Raw genomic sequence first — 26,384 nt, forward strand, 5'->3', positions numbered from 1 at the left:
ACATACCCAGAAACGTTCCACTTCTGAAACTGGAAATGCCTTCTCTCTACTCTTAAGACCACAGTTTTCTGACTTTCCCATAGATCTTTTCAATTTCGTTAGATTCCACTCACAAACCTTTCTACATTCTTGCCTATTAGCTACTGCTTCCTTCTTTATCCTCTACATCTCTGATTCATCACTTCTAAACTTCTCCTTCCTTGATACTATTATTGAAAATGTTTCTATCCAGAAAAGTCAACTAGGTTCTGAATGTTATTCAGGATATCACAAGAGTGGGCACTGAACCAATAGTTGAGTTTTCTCTTTCCTGTCCTTACTAATAATAGGAGAGAAGCAATTGTGTCACATGGCAATAGTAACCATTACTTCTTCAAGCCATTCCTCCCTTATATCTCAACTTCTAATCTATTTTCTCAATAGAGAAAATACAGTTCATCAGAGAGACGGTCCCTCGGTTTTTAAAGAAAGGATATGTACAAAGACCAGATGATCTTTCTAAACTTTCCATCCTTGGAATGGAATTGAAGTCCCCTCTTCACTACAGATGCTGCCAAAGATTGAAGGCAAAAGGAGAAGAGGGGGACAGCATAGGGTGAGATGGTTAGATAGTATCACCAACTCAATGGACATAATTTGACCAAACTCTGGGCAATAGTGAAGGACAGGGGAGTCTGGTATGTTGCAGTCCACAGGATCGCAAAGAGTTGGACATGATTTAGCAACTGAACAACATCAGCAACAACTCCACTTCAGAGAGTTGAGGAGTGGCATTCATTATTACCCATTAATTTCCTTAAGAACCTATAAGCCCCAATGGGTGAAAGGTAAGACTCTTGTGTTCTCCTTTGTAAACTTAGAACCCAGCACAATGACTAACACATAGTAGTAATTCAAACAAAATTCATTTAATGCATGAATAAATGACTGGTAATGGGCTTCCCCCGTGGCTCAGCGAGTAAAGAATCCGCCTGCAATGCAGGAGTCACAGGAGATGTGAGTTCAATCCCTGGGTCAGGAAGGTCCCCTGGGGGACGGGTGGCAACCCACTCTAGAACACTTGCCTGGAGAATCCCATGGACAGAGAAACCTGGGGGCAGAGGGCTACAGTCCATGGGGTTGCAAACAGTCGGACATGACTGAAGTGACTGAGTATAATGGTCAGGGAACTTCTAACAAATATATTTGTATCTTCAAACTGTCAACTAATTATTTTAGTTGCATGCTTGTTATATGGGGAGACCCAGATTTTGTTCCAGAAAACTACCTCAAACAATTTTCATGAGTTTTTAGTTTTACCAAAATTCAAAATACACCCTTCCAAGTATACTTCTCCACAGATTTTAAACACAAGATATTTTCAGAGGAAATTTAATCCTAATGTTTATGATTCATTGACACTTAAATCATCAAAACATTACTTAACAATCCCATTCAGCTGTCTAATTTTTTGTTTCCCTAACTGGATAATTGTTTGTATATTTAAGACAAAATTATTATCTGCCCTTAATTATCTAGATAACTGTGTCAATCATATACTATAAATCTTGCATGTAGACCAGTCATAATCAAACTAAAATGCACTCTGATTTCAAGATACCTCAGTCATTATATTTGAGGATATAGCTTTTACATAAGAGATTTAAAACAAGAAATAAGAAGTTTAAAAGTACTCTTTTAAGTAAAGGCCCATTTAGCAGTTCATGCATAATCTATTAAGTCATTTTTAATACAAAAAATATTTTGAATTGTTTACTAATTTTCACTATTCCTGGTCATTTTATTTATTTTTATTTATTTTTTAATTTTTATCTTTTTTCTCTTTCTTTTTTTATTTTTTAAATAATGGAAGTATTATAACACATTTACAGGAGTCTTGGAAAATACAGAACAAAGTTACACATAGTTCCACTATATATTACAATTTTTTTAAGTAGGTAAGATTTTTAGTTGGAGTTTCAATATCAAACTCTCAAAAATTAATAGAATGAATACACAGAGAAGTAGAAGGATATAGTAAACCTGAAAAGCACCATGAATCAATTCAATATAATTAAGATTTATACAATTGTCACACAACAGTAAGATACAAATTCTATTCAAGTTCCCATGCAGGGACATAAAACAAGGTGCAAAAATTTCATTGTCTAAAGGTAGTGAAATCATAGAGAGTCTGTTCTCTTACCACTGTGGAATTATGTTAGAAATCAATATCAAAAGATATTTGAAAATAATCCATATATTTTCAAGTGTAATATGATATTTACCAAGAGATATCTTTGACTTAGCCATTGAAAGCTTAAATAAATTTAGAAGATTCAAAAAAACACAGAAGGTGATTGCAGAATAAAGGATTTAAATAAGAAATTAATATCAAAATGGGAAATTAATATCAAAAATACTTTAAAGTCCCCATGTATTTGGAAATTAAATGTCCACTTTTAACTGATGGGTGTATCTAAGAAACCATAAAAAGGGAAGTTAGAAAATATTTGTAACAGAATAAAAATGAAAAGAGAATTTACCAGAATTTGTTGCATGGAGCTGAAGCTGCTCTGGTCATTTTAAAATAAACCATCAGTCTCAAGAAGAAAGGAGTCTACTATTACAAACAAATCAAATTGGGATGCTAAAGATGTTAAGATCTTAAATAGATGAGGAATTTTTAGAGGAAGAAATTAAAATTTCCTCCTGGAATTCAGAGGCTTTTTGTCTTTATTAAAGTACTTTTCCATGCTACTCCTTTAAAAAAAAAATTATTTATTTGACTGTGCTGGGGCTTAGTTGTGGCACATGGGATCTTTTTTACTTGTGGCACGCAAGATCTTTAGCTGCAGAATGCAAATTCTCCAATTTCAGCATGTGGGGTCTAATTCCCTGACTAGGGATCGAACCTGGGCCTCCTGCAGTGGGAGCACGGAGTCTTAGCTACTGGACGACCAGGGAAGCGCCTTCCATGCCACTGTTACTTTAAGTCTTCCCTTTCTCCTTCTCACTCACAACGCTCTATCTATACAGGTCTTGATAACTCAAATTCATTCTTTTTCAGGACCTTTTTCTAGTCCATCTTCTGGAAGCTCTTCCCCCCAGATATTCACATAGCTCATTTCAATTAAGTATCTATACCAAAGTCACCCCTTAAAAGACTTCTTCCCTAAACCCCCTGGAAAAAGTAGCCATTTCCTCCCATTTGTTCATTTTCTTGTTTCCCTGCTTTACTTTTACCTTAGTATGCATGTGTGCTAATTCACTTCAGTCACATCCAACTCTTTGAGACCCAATGGACTGTAGCCCACCAGGCTCCTCTGTCCATGGGATTCTCCAGGCAAGAATACTGGAGTGGATTGCCATGCCCTCCTCCAGGGGATTTTCCCAACCCAGGGATCGCACTCTCGTCTCTTACATCTCCTGCACTGGAAGGTGGGTTCTTTACCACTAGCACTACCTAGGAAGCCCACTTTTACCCTAGTACTTATTACTAATGTCACTACCTGGATCTGTAAAAGATACTTATTAATTTATCTCTCTATGTCAGATTATCTCAAAAAGGCAAGTACTATGGTTTCTTCACTACCATGTTACCAATATTTGTTGCATCAATTAATTAGTCTTCAGAATTAGCATTTAAATAGCTTCTTTACCATTTCATCTCACTGAGATCTGTAATATACCAAGGGGAAAGCATAAACTTTGCAAATATTACAAACAAAAAAAAGGAAAAGATAATGCTATCTATAGCATGTATTCTGGTTCAAAGGAAGAGCTAATGTTTTTCAATTCTGCTTCATATATGATTTCAAAATATTCAAAGGCTGAGAATTCAACAAAGTAAATAGAATTCCTTTTTGCTGTTTTGATAGAGAAACAAGGAAAGGTAAATATTAGGACTCCTGACTTGGTAGATAATGGAATGCTCTAATCTGTATACAAACTCACTGTAAAGGAAAACCAACTTATTGCTAATTACATTCAATGATATAAATTGCGGTTTCACCAAAACAGTATTTTTTCTCATTTTGAAGTACAAAAGATATATATTATTAATGTCTAAAAACTACTATCTTATTAGTCTAAATACTATGAAGATGATGCTAGAAACTGAGTTGGAGGTGTCATGGGGAAGGGATAGAGGCTATTTTAACTATCTTTCCTCAAAATTCTTATCCAATTCTTTATATTATCCAATTTTTTATTAGCATCTAAGTAAAAAGACAAAATAATACCCATCACTCTTAAACATTTACTACTAGGTTCCATAGACTTTGTGTGCCAAGTGCTTTACGTATATTTCCCGTTTAGTACTCACAGAAAACAAGAAAACTAAGACCCAGACCCAGAAAGTTTAACTAACTTTCTCAAAGTTATCCTGATTCGTTCTGAGGGAGACTGGCTTCCTGACCATTCTGCAGTAATGAACAATTTACCCAGTATGAGTACTCCCATAGGCATCAACACTCCATCTCAATCCACAAAGCATGGTGCAAATGCCTTCAGATAATGCAGTTCAATCTCTTAACTGCAAAAAAGACTTTTTAAATGAAAGTGCCTATTTTATTAGTAAGTAACTTAGAAAACCTTAAAAAGTGTATTTCTGACAGGGAACAGAGTATTGCTATAATGACCAGAAAGATAAATAGATGTTAAAGTCAAATCTTCAATCCCACAGCTGAGGTAGGGCAGGAAGCATGAGGCAATAGGTGGGACCAATGCTGGAGCCAGCGGTACTAAGATCTTTAACCTCATGTTCAGACTACAGTCTACCTTCTGACTGGATGTGGCAGTTTCTGTAGAGATCTCTAAGTCACTTACAATGATTATCACATACATGCACATTAAGGCTTGACATTTGTTACTTTAAAAATGTAGCTGGACATGCTTAGCCTTTGCTTGGGTGCAGTAAGTAGGCCTGGTTTCCAAGGATACCTGATTTCCAGCTTCACAGATAACGTGTCATGTATCTCAGACAACAATAAAGAACTGAGATATATTATTCTCCTCTATCTGCTTCATTTTTTCAGTGGTGACTGACTCTTTGAGAACCATGAATTGTAGCCCACCAGGCTCCTCTGTCCATGGGGATTCTCCAGGCAAGAATACTGGAATGAGCTGCCATACCTTTCTCCAGGGGATCTTCCCACCCCAGGGATCAAACTGCATTGAAGGCAGATTCTTTACTGTCTGAGCCACCAGGGAAGCCCCCTCTATCTTCTATTCCTTGGATAATTCCTGTGATCTGAACTTCAGAGAGCAAACTGCAGTATCTCCCATGCTAGCCTGTTATGACAACTAAGGTTGCAACGGAAGAAATCATACCAAGACTTTGCCTGATAAGTGCCATTAAACCAACAGTTGAACTCCATGTCCCCTCCTTGATTGCTAAGAAGAGAAGCAGTTGTCTATATGGTCATATTAACTAAGGGATAAGTGACAGGAGGCACTGTGAATAACACCAAGCCCAGTCCTGCCTATAAACTGGCCCACACAAGGAAGTCAGTGGTGTCAAGACAACAAAATTAAATGCATCAATTGCCTCTGTTAGTTCATTTTTGGCTGTGACACAGAAAGATCCAGGCAACCTCAAAACAGAAACTGAGAACTTACCTTATACTATTTTTCTTATCATGATCATCCTTCATTTAGAAGTCATGCACTTCTTATTTAATTAAGAGGCAGTTGACAATATTGCTTTTTATTTCAGAATACCCATAAGGAAGAAACACCCAGTCCACATGGCACTGAGGAGACAAAGATGATACTGAACATTACCACCAATTCCTTAATAGCAGGCTGCATTCAAAAGAGACCTGCATTTGTAATACATCATTTTTTCTGCTTGTGTGAATCAATCATGCTGGGGAATCTGAGACTCACAAAGAGGCTTAAATTCTCAAGCCCAGGGGACTAGTTTTCTTGGCATATTTTTCTTAGAAAAAGAATTTTTGTATGTCTGATTCATAGAAAAACTAACCTTCTCTCTTAATCAAAGATGAGTCAGTTAACTTAGTACAGTGCCACTCACACCAAAGGTAAGAGGCACTGTTTTCAAGGATCATTTATATGTCAGGAAAGCATTACTGAAATTGAATCTTTAAAAACAGACCTTTTCTGGTTATGATTTCATAATTCATCCCCTTTCTTCCATTGCTCATTTAGCTGAAATAGCATAATTTGCCCCAAAAAAATTAGCATCAAGAGAGTTATCAGTCTATAAAAACTGTATAATTACACAGGTATTCCTATATTAGCAATCTAGGGATTTCACAGCTTCATTTTCAAACTTTTTATGTTAATTAATAACTTCTAAATACGCCCTTTTTTTTGTTTTAAAGCTCATTTATTATTTTCCAGATCTTCTGACTCAGACCTATGTTAGGTATCTAGCTAACATGCTTACCTGAATTCTAAACAATTATTTTTTTTGATTTGTATATTAATAATGACGATTTGCATAAATGAGCACAGGACCTGAATAATTTTATAACATTTTTATGCATGACTATATTTCCAGCTTAACCAAATTGCTAATATCTTTCTCCACAAAAACAACAATTTCCTAGCTCTGACATTATTTAAGGCTCTCTTTTCTTCTTTCCTCTGCTGCTAGATGTCCTCTTACCTAATACTGCTTATAAGAACGGAGACCAAAGAAGATTTCATTATTGAGGGGACAAAGAATAAACCAACATTCTCTCAGGTAAAGCTCTAGGGTAAAAGAAGAGCTAGAAAAGTATGGATGCATTGTGTCTTTGCCTTTTATATCATGACTCTCTCGACACCACAGAATTACTCTAATACAGGAATTCAGTAAACTCAGCAGTCACCACAGGACTGGAAAAGGTCACTTTTTATTCCAATTCCAAAGAAGGGCAGTGCCAAAAAATATTCAAACTACCCCACAATTGCACTCATTTCTCATGCTAGTAATGTTATACTCAAAATCCTGCAAGCTAGGTTTCAGAGGTATGTAAACCAAGAACTTCCAGATGTACAAGATGGATTTAGAAAGGGCAGAGGAACAAGAGATCAAATTGCCAGCATTTGTTGGATTATGGAGAAAGAAAGGGAATTTGAGAAAAACACCTACTTCTGCTTCATTGACTATGGTAAATACTTTGACTGTGTGGATCACAACAAACTGTGGAACATTCTTAAAGAAATGAGAATAGCAGACCACCTTACCTGTCTCTTGAGAAACCTGTATGTGTCTCAAGAAGTAACAGTTAGAACCTTACAAGGAACAATGGACTGGTTCAAAATTGGGAAAGGAGTACAACAAGGTTGTATATGTCATCCTGTTAAACTTAAATGCAGAGTACATTAAGCAAAATGCCAGGCTGGATGAATCACAAGCTGGATTCAAGATTGCCAAGAGAAATATAAACAACCTCAGATATGCAGATGACACCACTTTAATGGCACAAAGTGAAAAGGAACTAAAAAGCCTCTTGATGAGGGTGAAACAGAAGAGTGAAAAAGCTGGCTTAAAACTCAACATTCAAAAAACTAAGATCACGGCTTCTGGTCCTATCACTTCATGGCAAATAGAAAGGGAAAAGTGGAAGCAGTGACATGACATATTCTTCTTTCTTTGGATCCAAAATTACTGCAGATGGTGACTACAGCCATGAAACTAAAAGACGATTGCTTCTTGAAAGAAAAGTTATAAACAAACCCAGACAGCATATTAAAAAGCAGAGACATCACTTGGCCAACACAGGTCTATATAGTCAAAACTGTGGTTTTTCCAGTAGTCCACTATGGATATGAGAGGTGGACCATAGAGAAGGCTAAGGGTGGAAGAATTGATGCTTTTGAATTGTGGTGTTGGAGAAACTCTTGAAAGTCCCTTGGACAACAAGGAGATCAAACCAGTCAATCCTAAAGGGAATCAACCCTGAATACTCATTGGAAGGATGCTGCTGAAGCTAAAGCTTCAATACTTTGGCTACCTGATGCAAAGAGCTGACTCACTGGAGAAGACCCTGCTGCTGGGAAAGAGTGAAGGCAAAAGGAGAAGAGGGCATTAGAGGATGAGATGGTTAGATAACATAACTGACTCAATGGACATGAATTTGAGCAAACTCCAGAAGACAGTGAAAGACAAGAAAGACTGGCATGCTGCAGTCTGTGGGGTAGCAAAGAGTCAAACACAACTTAGTGACTGAACAATAACAGCAACAAGGAATGTCAGGCACTGGAGAGGCAGGCAGGCTTTCTGGCTCTCTTCCAATCAAATATAGGCAGCTCCATATAAGAGTTCATTCCAATTCAGGTTGATGATAACCACTAGAAGGCTATTTTGAATCCGAGCAAAGGAATGTCTTCTTTCTTTTTCTGCATCTTTAGCTCCTAATATTAGTTTTCTTTCTTAATCTTGTCAAAATAATATACCTCAAAATGTGAGTATAGAACATATGGCATTAGAAAAATATATCTGTCTTGGAGGAACCTCTCAAAAATTTTCCTCCAAATTCTGCTTGCTGATTGAAGGGTTTAAACAAAGGATGGTACACATGCTATCAATATCTCTTGAATCAAACAGAATTCTTAAGTTAGCTCAATCATTTTTCCTTTTATCTGACCTACACTTCTACTTAGTTCAGTTCAATTCAGTCATGTCTGACTCTTTGCAACGCCATGGACTGCAGCTTTCCAGGCTTGCCTGTCCATCACCAACTCCTGGAGCTTGCTGAAACTCATGTCCATCGAGTCGGTGATGCCATCCAACTATCTTGGCCTCTGTCATCCCCTTCTCCTCCCACCTTCAATCTTTCCCAGCATCACGGTCTTCTCTAATGAGTCAGCTCTTTGCATCATGTGGCCAAAGTATTGGAGCTTCAGCTTCAGCATCAGTCCTTCCAATGCATATTCAGGACTGATTTCCTTTAGGATGGACTGGTTGGATTTCCTTACAATCCAAGGGACTCTCAAGAGTCTTCTCCAATATCACAGTTCAAAAGCATCAATTCTCTGGTGCTCAGCTTTCTTTATGGTCCAACTCTCACATCCATCTATGACTACTGGAAAAACCATAGCTTTGACTAGACGGACATTTGTTGGGAATGTCTCTGCTTTTTAATATGCTATCTAGGTTGGTTACAGTTAGAACTGGACATGGAACAACAGACTGGTTCCAAATAGGAAAAGGAGTACGTCAAGGCTGTATATTGTCACTGTGCTTATTTAACTTATATGCAGAGTGCATCATGAGAAACGCTGGGCTGGATGAAGCACAAGCTGGAGTCAAGATTGCTGGGAGAAATATCAATAACCTCAGATATGCAGAAGACACCACCGTTATGGCAGAAAGTGAAGAAAAACTAAAGAGCCTCTTGATGAAAGTGAAAGAGGAGAGTGAAAAACTTGGCTTAAAGCTCAACATTCAGAAAACAAAGATCATGGTATCCAGTTCCATCACTTCATGGCAAATAGATGGGGAAATAGTGACAGACTTTATTTGAGGGGGCTCCAAAATCACTGTAGATGGTGCCTACAGCCACAAAGTTAAAAGACGCTTACTCCTTGGAAGAAAAGTTATGACCAACTTAGACAGCATATTAAAAAGCTGAGACATTACTTTGCCAACAAAGGTCCATCTAGTCAAAGCTATGGTTTTTCCAGTAGTCATGTCTGGATGTAAGAATTGGACTATAAAGAAAGCTGAGCACCAAAGAATTGATGCTTTTGAACGGTGGTGTTGGAGAAGCCTCTTGAGAGTCCCTTGGACTGCAAGGAGATTCAACCAGTCCATTCTAAAGGAAATCAGTCCTGAATGTTCACTGGAAGGACTGATGCTGAAGCTGAAACTCCAATACTCTGGCCACCTGATGCGAAGAGCTAACTCATTTGTAAAGACCCTGATGCTGGGAAAGATTGAAGTCATGAGGAGAAGGGGATGACAGAGGATGAGATGGTTGGATGGCATCACCGACTCAATGGACATGTGTTTGAGTAAACTCTGAGAGTTGGTGATGGACAGGGAGGCCTGGCGTGCTGCGGTCCATTGGGTTGCAAAGAGTGAGACATGACTGAGCGACTGAACTGAACTGAACTGAGGTTGGTCACAGCTTTTCCTCCAAGGAGCAAGCGCCTTTTAATTTCATGGCTGCAGTCACCATCTGCAGTGATTTTGAAACCCAAGAAAAGAAAGTCTGTCACTGTTTCCAATGTTTCCCCATCTCTTTGCCATGAAGTGATGGGAACAGATACCATTATCTTTGTTTTTTGAGTGTTGAGTTTTAAGCCAGCATTTTCACTCTCCTCTTTCTCTTTCATCAAGAGGTTCTTTAGTTCCTGTTCACTTTTTGACATAAGGGTCATCTGCATATCTGAGGTTATTGATATTTCTCCAGCAATCTTGATTCCAGCTTGTGCTTCATCCAGTCTGGCATTTTGCATGATGTACTCTGCACATAAGTAAAATAAGCAAGGTGACAATGTACAGCCTTGACACACTCCTTTCCGAATTTGGGACCAGTCTGTTTTTCCATGTCCAGTTCTAACTGTTGCTTCTTGACCTGCAGATTTCTCAGGAGGCAGGTAAGGTGGTCTGGTATTCCCATCTCTTTAAGAATTTTCCATAGTTTGTTGTGACCACACAGTCACTATTTCCCTTTAAATAGATAAAACAATTAACCTTCCTCTCTTTCCTTCTCTCTCTGCACAGTTCTTCTGTGCAAGGATCAAAAGCCCTGTAAGAGAAATCTGTCCAGGAGTCTGGCAATAAGCAACAGTAATAAAAATTTCTAGTAGGGATCATGTCATCTTGGACAAGTCATTTAACTGTTGATGCCTCTATTACCTTACCTGTCTATTCAACAAAAAAATAAACATCTTCTAAAACCTTATATATTTTTCAAAGGGTTTTTAAGAAAATCCATATGTCTTTTTTAATTTTTAAGATTGACATATAATTCACATACAGTGAAAAAGTGAAGTGAAGGTTGCTCAGTCATGTCCAACTCTTTGCCACGCCATGGACTATACAATCCTTGGAATTCTCTAGGCCAGAATATTGGAAAGTGTAGCCTTTCCCTTCTCCAGGGGATCTTCCCAATCCAGGGATTGAACTCAGGTCTCTCACATTGTGAGTGGATTCTTTACCAGCTGAGCCACAGGGAAGCCCACATACAGTGAAATGCACAGGTAGTACATTTTGGATAAATTTCAACAAATGCATATACTCATGTAATCCATATCCATATAAAAATCAAATATAGATCATTTTCATTATATTTTCATTAAAATCTTTCTTCATACCCCTTTCTATTCAGTCCTGCCACATAACCACCTCCCAACCACCAACTCCAGATGACACTATTATTCTATTTTCTTTCACTAGAGATAGACTTAGCTTGTCTTAGAACTATATATAAATAAATTCACAGAAGATATTCTGCTGTGTCTGGTTTCTTTCTTTTGCCGGGACTTCACTGGTGGCACAGATGGTAAGCCATCTGCAATGCAAAAAACTACCTGCAATGAAGGAAACCCAGGTTTGATCCCTAGGTCAGGAAGATCCCCTAGAGAACGCAATGGCAATCCACTCCAGTATTCTTGCCTAGGAAAGATCCCCTGGAGAAGGAAAGAGCAATACACTCCAGTATTCTTGCCTGAGAAATTCCATGGACAGAGGAGCCTGGCAGGCTACAGTCCGGGACACTATCATTCCAATTTCTTTCATCAGAGATGGACTTAGCTTGTCTTAGAACTATATATACATACATTCACAGAAGATATTCTTTTCCATCTGATTTCTTTCTTTTGCTAAGAATGTTCTCGAGATGTATCCATGCTGTTGTATGTATCAGCAGCTTGCTCCACTTTATTGCTCCTAAATATTTCATTTATTTCCTTAATTCTAATTTCTCATTTCTTTCCTGTTGTTCCTTAATATCCCCCTGTATGAAATATCACAATTCTTTTACTTACTTTCCTGTTGGTTTTTAGCTTGTGCCACTTAAATATAAGGTTACTATATATATTGTTGTAAAGCCTGTTTTGAAAAAAAATTATTTTAACTTGAGAAAATGAGGACAGCTGCTCAATCAGAGCATCAACATATGTCTGACTTAAAAAGAAAATGACGGTATTCCAAGCCATCTAGGCCATTTTACATTTCCAACAATAATATATGAGATCTCCGACTCCTCCACACTCTTGTCAAAATTTAGTGTTAGGATTTTTAATTTTAGTAATTCCAGTGCATATGAATTACTCTCATTATGATACTAATTGGAGAAGGCAATGGCACCCCACTCCAGTACTCTTGCCTGGAAAATCCCATGGACAGAGGAGCCTGGTGGGCTGCAGTCCATAGAGTCGCTAAGAGTCGGACACGACTGAGCGGCTTCACTTTCACTTTTCACTTTCACGCACTGGAGAAGGAAATGGCAACCCACTCCAGTGTTCTTGCCTGGAGAATCCCAGGGATGGGGGAGCCTGGTGGGCTGCCGTCTATGGGGTCCCACAGAGTCGGACACGACTGAAGCGACTTAGCAGCAGCGGCAGCAGCAGCAGCAGTATGATACCAATTTTCACTTTTCTAACGAGGTTGAGGACTTTTTAATAAGATGATTGGCTGCTTATGTATTTTTCTTTGTGAAATGTCATTTTCCCATTGTTTTACTGCATTGCTTTTATTTCTATTTTTGACTTACAGGAGCTCTTTATATAATCTTAAAACAAATCCTATATATTCACAATATAAATATGATTATGCATTACAACATTTTTCTCTGCCTGGGGCATATCTCTGCACTTAATAGCATCTTTTGATGAGTAGAAGTTTTAGCTACTGATGATATCCAACTGAAAATTCCTTATGTATAGATTTTCTGAAAAAAATCTTTGCCTATCCCAAGGTTACAATGATATTATCCATTGTTTTCTTCTAGAAGCTTGTATATCTAAATCCATCTCAAAATCCATTTATTTCTAGGAATCCTAGTTTGTTGAACTAGGAATTGAGATTAATTTTTTCCCATATAGATACCAGTTGTGTCATCTTATTCTACAGAATATATTTTTTCCTATTGAAGAGTTTTGAAGATTTTGTGAAATGTCAATTGATAGTATAAGTATAAGTCTATTTCTGTACCATTGATCTATTTTTCTGTTATGCTGCACATGATTAATGTTAAGTTCATAATAACTTTGAAATCAAGGTAGCATGAGTCCTCAATTTTTTCTTTTTTGATATTACCTTGACTTTTCTGGATCCTTTATAGTTCATATAAATTTATCATTTATCAATTTGTTAAAAAAATTTGGCCTGATTTTTCATTGGGATTGCTTTGACTCTATATATACCAATTTGGGTATGAACCTTTTACAAAGTATTAAGGAAAATACTGATAAAAGACATTTCTATAGATACTATTTTACGATGTAGAGAAATAAATTAGCATTTGGATTTTTAGGATAAATTTGCAGCATTTTTCCTAACAAAAGGTGTATGAATACAAAAAAGATGGATGATCCAAGTGTTATTAAATGTTCTAAACAAGGAGCAGAGAAGATTCTTATTGAGTAGCAAGTCTCAACTGGCTCAAACCTCTAAATATAGGGGAGACAGTGTCTAGCATAGAGACAAAATTCAGTAACTGTTGAACAAGTAAATGAGAAAGACACACTCCTCAAAGAGTTTGTGGTCTAATAAGGGAGACACACACATGAACAAATGATTAAAAGGCAATACGAAAAGACAAATGAGAGGGCATGAGAGGGAGCTGCTAAATCTGTGAGGCCATCTGACTGTAGTAAAATGCAGCATAAAACTGGTTTTATATAAATGGAGTTTACAATTTTAAAATATTCTAATTTAAATCCTAAAAGGCACTTAAGGAAAGGTCACATATATTCTTTCTCTTTCTACTCATCCCTTCCCTGCAATTTAAAGAGAAAATATATTTTACAAATGACACAGCTTCACAAGTAAAAATTTAGGATTATTAAAGATCATTTACACCATTGTTGTTGTTGTTGTTGTTCAGTCACCCAGTCCTGTTTGACTCTTTGTGACTGCAGCACACCAGACCTCCCTGTCCCTCACCATCTCCCAGAGTTTTCTAAAAATAAATATACCACTTTATTTTTCTCTGAAACTTGTGGTAGGAATAGAACAAGAAATCTATTTTCCTGTTTAAGGCTCTTACTGTGAAAAGAACATTAGGACACACTGTTTTTTTCTGTGTGTGATTCTGGTTCATTTTAAGCATCAGTTTCTCTGGCTTTGTAAGAAAACATTCTTCTTACACACTTTCATACTCATTTACTCAACTGTCAATAAATATTTATTTATCACTTACTGCATACCAGGAAAAACCATGGTGGAAACTATAGTTAAAAACTCTTTTGCTCAAGCTTAATATATGAGAATACTATCTGAAATAATTCTTGGAAGATTTTACTACATGTGTAAGAAAGACTAATCTCAGAGGAAGATAAACACAGAATTTAATAAGGCCTTTTTTCTGATTAAATAGTGATATTTAAAAATGTATATCCTTAGTACACTAAAATTCCTAAGATACAACAAATATCATCATGGGAGGTAGTTTCGGGTTTACTATGCATTCAGGACAGGAGATGGTGGTGGTGGTGATTTAGTCTTGTCCGACTCTTGTGACCCCATAGACTGTAGCCCACCAGGCTCCTCTGTCCTTGGGATTTTCCAGGCAAGAATACTGGAGTAGATTGCCATTCCCTTATCTTCCTGACCCAGGGATCCAACCAGCTTCTCTTGTATTGTAGGTAAATTCTTTACCTTACCGCTGAGCCACCAGGGAAGCCGTCAGAGCAGGGAACACAAAATGGTACCCATTTTGTTTATGCGAATACATAGAATCCATAGAATTTGATAAATTTCAGACAAAAAGGTCAATACAGCCAAATAAAAGATTTCAAAAGTGATAATGCCCCTAAGATATAAAACAGAAAAAAATTATATCTAATGTAAAATAACAAGAAAAAAGGTATGACAAAAGAATGTGATAATAGCAAACAAAAAACTAAATAGATGAAAATAAGTCCTATCTGATACAAATAATAAGGATAGGAAATGGAATAAGTTTATGTGATAAACACACAGATATCTAGACTGAATTAAAAACAATCCAGTAACAAGTAATAAAGATAAAAAGGGTTGAAAAGGATAGGTCTCTCCTCAACTACTCCCTCTGTCCAGGGAGGCTATAAGAAAGACAAAACCACATTTTTGATGTCTGATCATTGCTGACAGCTTTCAGGTCCCCAACTTTCATTTACTCCTTTGCCCCATATCTGAGTAACAAAACCCTAAACCTCCACTCTGGCTTCATCTACAAACCACAATAAAAGCCCAAGCTTCCAGTGTCCCCTCTTATTTCATTCCCAATTAAATTTGAGTTAATTCTCTTTTGGGAATCCTTTTGCTGCTTACTACATAAGTAATAACCTCTATATTCTATCTTGTTGGTGCCTATGTGTCATTCCTCTCATTATCATAAATGCTTGAGAGGAGAGGGTATGGATGGCCGCTGCCCAGCATTCAACAGGGAATTCTGGGTGCCTGAATAAAATGAGGCCTTTCCTGACAACACAATCTAAAATTTCAAGCTACTCCAAACAATTCTGTTTCTCCTTCACTGCTTTATTTTTCAGTAGCACTTATCACCACCTGACATTTAATGTTTTCACTTCTAGTTTTTCATAATATCTTATAGGAGAATATATAAGTCAGAAATATAGGAGATAAAATAAGAAGATATAATAAAACAGAAGCAGAAGATATTAAGAAGAGGAAGCAAGAATACCCAGAAGAACTATACAAAAAAGATCTTCATGACCCCGATAACCATGTTGGTGTAATCACTCACTTAGAGCCAGACCTCCTGGAGGGTAAAGTCAAGTGGACCTTAGGAAGCATCACTATGAACAAAGCTAGTGGAGGTAATGGAATTCCAGCTGAGCTATTTCAAATCCTAAAAGATGATGCTGTTAAAGTGCTGCCAGCAAAGTTGGAAAACATGCCAGCAAATTTGGAAAACTCAGCACTCAGCAGTGGCCACAGGACTGGAAAAGGTCAGTTTTCATTTCAATCCCAAAGAAAGGCAATGCCAAATAATGTTCGAACTATTGCACAATTGCACTCATTTCACACTCTAGCAAAGTAATGCTCAAAATTCTCCAAGCTAGGCTTCAACAGAACATGAACCAAGAACTTCCAGATGTTCAAGCTGGATTTAGAAAAGCTAGAGGAACCAGAAATCAAATTGCCAACATCTGCTGAATCATCGAAAAAGCAAAAGAATTTCAGAAAAACACCTACTTCTGCTTCACTGACTACACTAAAGCCTTTGACTGTGGATCACAACAAACTGGAAAATTCTTAAAGAGATGGGAATACCAGACCACCTTACCTGCCTCCTAAGAAATCTGAATGCAGGTCAAGAAGCAACAGTGAGAATCGGACATTGAACAATGGACTGGTTCCAAATTGGGAAAGGAGTATGTCAAGGCTGTATACTGTCATCTTGCTTATTTAACTTATATGCAGAGTACATCATGCAAAATACCAGACTGGATGAAGCACAAGGTAAAATCAAGATTGCTGGTAAAAATATCAGCATGGTAAAAATCAGCTGGTAAAAAATATCAGTAAAAATATCAGCATAACCTCAGACATGCAGATGATAATCTTCTAATGGCAGAAAGTGAAGATGAATCAAAGAGCCTCTTGATGAGGGTGAAAGAGGAGAGTGAAAAAGCTGGCTTAAAACTCAACACTCATAAAATGAAGATCATGGCATCCAGTCCCATCACTTCATGGCAAATACATGGGGAAATGATGGAAACAGTGACAAACTTTATCTTGGGGGGGGGCTCCAAAATCACTGCAGTTGGTGACTGCAACCATGAAATTAAAAGACGCTTGCTCCTTGGAGGAAAAGCTATGATCAACGCAGTCAGCATACTAAAAAGCAGAGACATTACTGACAAAGGTTCATCCAGTCAAAGCTATGGTTTTTCCAGTAGTCATGGATGAATGTGAGAGTTGGACCATAAAGAAAGCTGAGCACCGAAGAATTGGTGTTTTTGAACTGTGGTGTTGGAGAAGACTCTTGAGATTCCCTTTGACTGCAAGGAGATCAAATCAGTCCATCCTAAAGGAAGTCAGTCTTGAATATTCATTGGAAGGACTGATACTGAAGCTGAAGCTCCAATACTTTGGCCACATGATGTAAAGAGCTGACTCATTAGAGAAGACCGTGATGCTGGGAAAGATTGAAGACAGGAGGAGAAGGGGATGACAGAGGCCAAGATAGTTGGATGGCATCATCGACTCGATGGACATGAGCTTGAGCAAACTCTCTCTCCTTGGTGATAGACAGGGAAGCTTGGTGTCCTGCAGTCCATGGGGTCCCAAAGATTTGGACATGACTTAGCAACTGAACTGAACTGATTAAAATATAAACTCCTTGCAAGCAAGATTATCATTTGTTTCTTTCTTTATATCAAGGACCTAGAACAGTGCTTGACAATAGATGTTCAATATTTGTTGAATGGAATAATAAAAAGGATACCCCAGGTATCCTTTGGGGTATACCGAAAGGTATATTCCAAAGCTTTGGCAGCAATTTTATTTTATTTTATTTTTTTAAAATAAATTTATTTATTTTAGTTTGGGGCTAATTACTTTACAATATTGTAGTAGTTTTTGCATACATTGACATGAATCAGCCATGGGTTTAAATGTGTTCCCCTTCCTGGACCCCCCTCCCACCTCCCTCCCCATCCCATCCCTCTGGGTCATCCCATTGCCCCAGCCCTGAGTATTTGTCTCATGCATCGAACATGGAATGGTGTTCTGTTTCACATATGATAATATACATGTTTCAATGCTATTGTCCCAGAATGTCCCACCCTCACCTTCTCCCTCAGAGTCCATAAGACTGTTCTATGCATCTGTGTCTCTTATTCTGTCTCGCATATAGGGTTATCATTACCATCTTTCAAATTCCATATAGATGCATTAGTATACTGTATTGGTGTTTTTCTTTCTGGCTTACTTCACTCTGTATAATGGGCTCCAGTTTCATCCATCTCAATAGAACCGATTCAAATGTATTCTTTTTAATGGCTGAGTAATATTCCATTGTGTATATGTACCACAGCTTCCTTATCCATTCGTCTGCTGATGGACATCTAGGTTGCTTCCATGTCCTGGCTACTGTAAACAGTGCTGTGATGAACATTGGGGTACACGCGTCTCTTTCAATTCTGGTTTCCTCGGTGTGTATGCCCAGCAGTGGGATTGCTGGGAAGCAATTTTAATATCAGGGAAATAAATATTTAAGGCAAAAAATTGTAACAGACAAAAGGAGACATTATAAGCTAATATAATGGCTAAAATATCAAGAATATATTACAATCATGACATAATTTTGCATCATGAAATATATGATCTTGAAATATTAATACATCAACTAACAACTGTATGAATTGCTGACATAAGTGAACAATATTTGGGGATGGTTAAAACTTCTCTCTTTAACACTAATAAATTGAGCAGACAAAAAAACTAAGGATACCAAAGTTCTGGATAAATATATATATATAAAAACAAAGGAGGCAGAACATGTCCAAACCCAAAAAATACAGAATGCAAATTTTAAGCAAATTTGCAGAAATTATAATGAAAAACTGATTATAAACTAAGTATTAAGAAAGCCACAGTAGGTTCTAAACAGCATCAGAAACATTATGTTTTGGATCCTTGTTGGAAATTAGAAATAGTTATAAAACAATAGAAAAATAAACTACTATATGTCTAGAAAACACAAAAACATACTAAAAAACAGTCTGCTAGTGACTGAGAAACTTGTAATTAAATACTTAAAGCTTAATTAAAATACTACATGTAGAAAATATAGTATATAGCAAAGTAGTATTTATAGCAAAATAGCTATGCACATATTCATTGAAGAACAGGAATACTGAAAATAAATAGACTAAGTATTCAAATCAATAAGCTAGGAAAAATGAATGGAATAAACCCAAAGAATTTAGAAGGAACAAAATAATAAGAATAATGAAAAAATGAAATAAGTGGAGAAAAACAACTTACAAATATAGACTACCAATTAAAACTTAAGATATTTATTTGAAAGTGATGATCAGTTAGACAGAAATAACTGGTATTACTGCTGAAAATAAAAGAGTAAATCACAATAAATACAGTACAATATAAAAGAGGAAATAATGTGAAAACTACAGAAACTTAAATAACATTAAGCTATTTCCATACATCTATATAGTTCTTATCCTATAATGTAGTTTTTAACTCTCAAAACCATTTCCTTCTTTATAAAGTATGAAATTTTAAAATATTCTCAGATATTTTTAAAGATACATATATACAGTAAGTTCATCCAGCTAATAAATGTCTGCCTGCAATCACAACAAAACTCTTCCCTGAATAAGGTTCCCTCCTATCTGAGAGCATAACACACTATGCTCTAGTCTTGTAGCCTGAGTTCTCCACCCATCATCTGAAGTGTCACAGGATAAAAAGAAAGATCCTTGGTTTAGCAAACAAAGCTCCTTATCACAGGATGCCTGTCTACTCTCGCCTCATCTTTTCACTCCACGAATTCACCTTAATGTCACAGATAGAAGCATGATATTGTTGGTAGTTTCTGAATCTCTTCCATAAAATGAAAGAGTTTTACTATTTTATCTCACAGATTCAAGCTTCTACAACTATATTTCATAACTGTACATGGACAGCATACGAAAGTCATGAGACTAAGATTTACTTGGGGCTTCCCTGGTAGTTCAGAATCTGCCTGCAATGCAGGAGACCCCAGTTCAATTCCTGGGTTGGGAAGATCTGCTGGAGAAGGGATAGGCTAAGATTTACTTATGATCTCCACACCATGATTTTTAGCTATACTTATGATAATAGAAAAATTGTAAATAAAAACATCTTTTTTAAAATTCCTTCATATTTATTTATTATTTTTTTATTAAATTAGTTTATTTATCTATTTTTTAACTTTACAATATTGTATTGGTTTTGCCATACATTGACATGAATCTACCATGGGTGTACATAGGTTCCCCTTTCAGAAACCTCCTCCCACCTCCCTCCCCATCCCATCCCTCCAGGTCATCCCGGTGCACCAGCCCTGAGCACCCTGTATCATACATCGAACCTGGACTGGCGATTCGTTTCACATATGATAATTTACATTCTTCAATGGCATTCTCCAATATCATCCCGCCCTCGCCCTCTCCCATAGAGTCCATAATACTGTTCTATAAGTCTGTGTCTCTTTTGCTGTCTCGCATACAGGGTTATCAGAGAAGGCACTGGCAACCCACTCCAGTACTCTTGCCTGGAAAATCCCATGAACGGAGGAACCTGGTAGGCTGCAGTACATGGGGTCGCTAAGAGTCGGACAAGACTGAGCGACTTCACTTTCACTTTTCACTTTCACGCCTTGGAGAAGGAATGACAACCCACTCCAGTGTTCTTGCCTGGAGAATCCCAAGGACGGCAGAGCCTGATGGGCTGCTGTCTATTGGGTCACACAGAGTCGGACATGACTGAAGTGACTTAGCAGCAGCAGCAGCATACAAGGTTATCTTTACCAATTTACTAAATTCCATATATATGTGTTAGTATTGGTGTTTTTCTTTCTGGCTTACTTCACTCTGTATAATAGGCTCCAGTTTCATCTACCTCATTAGAACTGATTTGAATGTATTCTTTTTAATGGCTGAGTGATATTCCATTGTGTATATGTACCACAGCTTTCTTATCCATTCGTCTGCTGATGGACATCTAGGCTGCTTCCATGTCCTGGCTATTATAAACAGTGCTGCGATGAACATTGGGGTACATGTGTCTCTTTCAATTCTGGTTTCCTCAGTATGTATGCCCAGCAGTGGGATTGCTGGGTCATATGGCAGTTCTATTCCAGTTTTTTGAGGAATCTCCACACTGTTCTCCATAGTGGCTGTACTAGTTTGCATTCCCACCAACAGTGTAAGAGGGTTCCCTTTTCTCCACACCCTCTCCAGCATTTATTGTTTGTAGACTTTTGGATAGCAGCCATTCTGACGGGCGTGAAATGGTACCTCACTGTGGTTTTGATTTGCATTTCTCTGATAATGAGTGATGTTGAGCATCTTTTCATGTGTTTGTTAGCCATCTGTATGTCTTCTTTGGAGAAATGTCTGTTTAGTTCTTTGGCCCACTTTTTGATTGGGTCGTTTATTTTTCTGGAATTCAGCTGCAGGAGTTGCTTATATATTTTTGAGATTAACTGTTTGTCCGTTGCTTCATTTGCTATTATTTTCTCTCATTCTGAAGGCTGTTTTTTCACCTTGCTTATAGTTCCCTTTGTTGTGAAGAAGCTTTTAAGTTTAATTAGGTCCCATTTGTTTATTTTTGCTTTTATTTCCAATATTCTGGGAGGTGGGTCATAGAGGATCCTGCTATGGTTTATGTCGGAGAGTGTTTTGCCTATGTTTTCCTCTAGGAGTTTTATAGTTTCTGGCCTTACATTTAGATCTTTAATCCATTTTGAGTTTATTTTTGTGTATGGTGTTAGAAAGTGTTCAAGTTTCATTCTTTTATGAGTGGTTGACCAGTTTTCCAAGCACCACTTGTTAAAGAGATTGTCTTTTCTCCATTGTATATTCTTGCCTCCTTTGTTGAAGATAAGTTGTCCATAGGTGCGTGGATTTATCTCTGGGCTTTCTATTTTGTTCCATTGATCTATATTTCTGTCCTTGTGCCAGTACCATACTGTCTTGATGACTGTGACTTTGTAGTAGAGCCTGAAGTCAGGCAGGTTGATTCCTCCAGTTCCATTCTTCTTTCTCAAGATTGCTTTGGCTATTCGAGGTTTTTTGTATTTCCATACAAATTGTGAAATTATTTGTTCTAGTTCTAGTTCTAGTTCTATTGTTCTCTGAAAAATACCATTGGTAGCTTGATAGGGATTGCATTGAATCTATAGATTGCTTTGGGTAGTATACTCATTTTCACTATATTGATTCTTCCAATCCATGAATACGGTAAATAAAAACATCTTATTGTGACTATAAATTTATATCTGCTAACTCTCCCTCTTCATGTTTTGTCTACCATACAAACTAATTTCAAAGGCCTTTTGCAGTACTTTTGTTACAAAACCAGAACACGTACAAACTGAGTAGTGAACAGCTTTGTAGTGAACAGAATTTAGCACATCATTAAGTTATAAATACACTCAGCATGTATTACCTATTGTAACAGCTTCGTACAGCTTGTAAACTTTCAACTTAGGTTTATGTGAAAGATTTCCATTTTTCTTTAAGAGTATCACACAGGCATCCTTAATTCAAATTGTTATCATATCTTATTGTTCTTTCTAGTTCTCTTAAAGCAAATTCCCATTTAAAGACTTAGTTTTTGTAGACAGACTCAATTATGTATCCACAGCTGCACTAGGGACACAATTTTTGTTTAGTTTTATTCTTAAAACTTTTTGGCATTTAAATTTTGGAAAATAGTTTTTGATAATCTACTAGGCATAACTAAATAAACAGAACTTTTATTCTTCTTTTTTTGTAAATTAATCAATTTATTTTAATTGGAGGCTAATTACTTTACAATATTGTAGTGGTTTTTGCCATACATTCACATGAATCAGCCATGGGTGTACACGTGTTCCCCATCCTGACCTGCTCTCCCACCTCCCTCCCCATCCCATCCCTCTGGGTCGTCCCAGTGCACCAGCCCTGAGCACCCTGTCTCATGCATCGAACCTGGACTGGCGATCTATTTCACATACGGTCATATACATATTTCAATGCTATTTTCTCACATCATACCACCCTCGCCTTCTCCCATAGGGTCCAAAAGTCTGTTCTTTATATCTGTGTCTCTTTTGCTGTCTCACATATAGGGTCATCATTACCATATTTTTTAATTCCATATAGATGTGTTATTATACTGTATTGGTGTTTTTCTTTCTGACTTACTTCATTCTGTATAATAGGCACCAGTTTCATCCACCTCATTAGAACTGATTCAAATGCATTCTTTTTAATAGCTGAGTAATATTCCGTTGTGTATATGTACCATAGTTTTCTTATCCATTCATCTGCCCATGGACACCTAGGTTGCTTCCATGTCCTGGCTATTGTAAACAGTTGCTGAGATGAACACTGGGGTACACGTGTCTCTTTCAATTCTGGTTTCCTCAGTGTGTATGCCCAGCAGTGGGATTGCTGGGTCATATGGCAGTTCTAGTTCCAGTTTTTTAAGGAACCTCCACACTGTTCTCCATAGTGGCTGTACTAGTTTGCATCCCCACCAACAGTGTAAGAGGGTTCCCTATTCTCTGCACCCTCTCCAGCATTTATTGTTTGTAGACTTTTTGATTGCAGCCATTCTGAGTGGCATGAAATGGTACCTCATTGTGGTTCTGATTTGCATTTCTCTGATAATGAGTGATGTTGAGCGTCTTTTCATGTGTTAGCCATCTTTATGTCTTCTTTGGAGAAACGTCTGTTTAGTTCTTTGGCCCATTTTTTGATTGGGTCATTTATTTTTCTGGTATTGAGCTGCATGAGCTGCTTGTATATTTTTGAGATTAATTGTTTGTCCGTTGCTTCATTTGCTATTATTTTATCCCATTCTGAAGGTTTTTTCACCTTGCTTATAGTTTCCTTCATTGTGCAAAAGCTTTTAAGTTTAATTAGGTCCCATTTATTTATTTTTGCTTTTATTTCCATTGCTCTGGGGGGTGGGTCACAGAGGATCCTGCTCTGATTTATGTGAGAGAGTGTTTTGCCTATGTTTTCCTCTAGGAGTTTTATAGTTTCTGGTCTTACATTTAGATGTTTAATCCATTTTGAGTTTATTTTTGTGTGTGGTGTTAGAAGGTGTTCAAGTTTCATTCTTTTACAAGTGGTTGACCAGTTTTCCAAGCACCACTTGTTAAAGAGATTGTCTTTTCTCCATTGTATATTCTTGCCTCCTTTGTCAAAGATAAGGTGTCCATAGGTGCATGGATTTATCTCTGGGCTTTCTATTTTGTTCCATTGATCTATATTTCTGTCCTTGTGCCAGTACCATACTATCTGGATGACTCTAGCTTTGTAGTATAGTCTGAAGTCAGTCAGGTTGATTCCTCCAGTTCCATTCTTCTTTCTCAAGATTGCTTTCGCTATTCTTGAGGTTTTTTTATATTTACATACAAATTGTGAAATTATTTGTTCTAGTTCTGTGAAAAATACCATTGGTAGCTTGATATGGATTGCACTGAATCTATAGATTGCTTTGGGTAGTAAACTCATTTTCACTACATTGATTCTTCTGATACATGAACATGGCATATTTCTCCATCTATTTGTGTCCTGTTTGATTTCTTTCACCAGTGTTTTATAATTTTCTATATATAGGTCTTTTGTTTCTTTAGGTAGATATATTCCTAAGTATTTTATTCTTTTTGTTGCGATGGTGAATGTAATTGTTTCCTTAATTTCTCTTTCTGTTTTCTCGTTGTTAGTGTATAGGAATGCAAGGGATTTCTGTGTGTTGATTTTATATCCTGCAACTTTACTATATCCATTGATTAGCTCTAGTAATTTTCTGGTGGAGTCTTTAGGGTTTTCTATGTAGAGGATCATGTCATCTGCAAACAGTGCGAGTTTTACTTCTTTTCCAATCTGGATTCCTTTTATTTCTTTTTCTTCTCTGATTGCTGTCGCTAAAACTTCCAAAATTATGTTGAATAGCAGCAGTGAGAGTGGGCACCCTTGCCTTCTTCCTGACTTTAGGGGAAATGCTTTCAGTTTTTCACCATTGAGGATAATGTTTGCTGTGGGTTTACCATATATGGCTTTTATTATGTGGAGGTACGTTCCTTCTATGCCTGCTTTCTGGAGGGTTTTTATCATAAATGGATGTTGAATTTTGTCAAAGGCTTTCTCTGCAACTATTGAGATAATCATATGGTTTTTATCTTTCAATCTGTTAATGTGGTGTATCACATTAATTGATTTGCAAATATTGAAGAATCCTTGCATCCCTGGGATAAAGCCCACTTGGTCATGATGTATGATCTTTTTAATATGTTGTTGGATTCTGTTTGCTAAAATTTTGTTGAGGACTTTTGCATCTATGTTCATCAGTGATACTGCCCTGCAGTTTTATTTTTTTGTGGCATCTTTCTCTGGTTTTGGTGTTAGGGTGATGGTGGCCTCATAGAATGAGTTTGGCAGTTTACCTTCCTCTGCAATTTTCTGGAAGAGTTTGAATAGGATATGTGTTAGCTCTTCTCTAAATTTTTGGTAGAATTCACCTGTGAAGCCATATTTTCCTGGGCTTTTGTTTGTTGGAAGATTTTTGATTACAGTTTTGATTTCCGTGCTTGTGACGGGTCTGTTAGATGTTTGTTTCTTCCTGGTTCAGTTTTGGAAGGTTATACTTTTCTAAGAATTTGTCCATTTCTTCCAAGTTGTCCACTTTATTGGCATATAGTTGCTGACAGTAGTCTCTTACGATCCTTTGTATTTCTGTGTTGTCTGTTGTGATTTCTCCATTTTCATTTCTAATTCTGTTGATTTGATTCTTCTCCCTTTTTTATTTGATGAGTCTGGCTAATGGTTTGTCTATTTTATTTATCTTCTCAAAGAACCAGCTTTTAGTTTTGTTGATTTTTGCTATAGTCTCCTTTGTTTCTCTTTCATTTATTTCTGCCTTAATTTTTATGATTTCTTTCCTTCTACTAATCCTGGGGTTCATTTCTTTGTTTTCTAGTTGCTTTAGGTGTAGAGTTAGGTTATTTATTTGATTTTTCTCTTGTTTCTTGGGGTAAGCTTGTATTGCTATGAACCTTACCTTAGCACTGTTTTTACTGAATCCCATAGGTTTGGGGTTGTCATGTTTTCATTTTCATTTGTTTCTATGCATATGTTGATTTCTTTTTTGATTTCTGTCATTTGTTGGTTATTCAGAAGCATGTTGTTTAGCCTCCATATGTTTGTATTTTTAATAGTTTTTTTCCTGTAGCTGACATGTAATCTTACTGCCTGTGATCAGAAAAGATGCTTGAAATGATTTCAATTTTTTTGAATTTACCAAGGCTAGATTTATGGCCCAGGATGTGATCTATCCTAGAGAATGTTTCATGTGCTCTTGAGAAAAAGGTGAAATTCATTATTTTGGGGTGAGTGAACTTTTTAAAGAGGGAAACAAGCAGAAACTCTCTTGCAGTTATACCAGTTCCCAAGACCACACGAATTTTCATTTAAAATTTAATTGTGTGTTTGTGTTTCCATTCTGTACTGACTTCAGATATTTGATCTATTTATGATCAACATGTACTTCCTCCAGTGGG

The 26,384-nt window shown here is 37.0% G+C and overlaps 1 protein-coding gene across 5 annotated transcripts in view; it reads right to left on the reverse strand.

The window, feature by feature from the left end:
- Nucleotides 1–26,384, reverse strand: part of ANGPT1 (angiopoietin 1) — a 797,336-nt gene that overhangs the window by 710,082 nt on the left and 60,870 nt on the right. For 2 of the 5 annotated variants that reach the window (XR_014056675.1, XM_081500437.1), the window contains exon 2: nt 5,602–5,735. The exons of the other annotated variants lie outside the window; for them this stretch is intronic. The gene's annotated coding sequence lies outside the window, so the exon portion shown is untranslated. The remainder of the gene's footprint in view (nt 1–5,601; nt 5,736–26,384) is intronic. 5 annotated transcript variants of the gene reach the window in all.

This window comes from Giraffa tippelskirchi, chromosome 6, assembly GCF_054371585.1.
Source record: "Giraffa tippelskirchi isolate mGirTip1 chromosome 6, T2T-mGirTip1v1.2.pri, whole genome shotgun sequence".
NCBI classification, from domain to species: domain Eukaryota; kingdom Metazoa; phylum Chordata; class Mammalia; order Artiodactyla; family Giraffidae; genus Giraffa; species Giraffa tippelskirchi.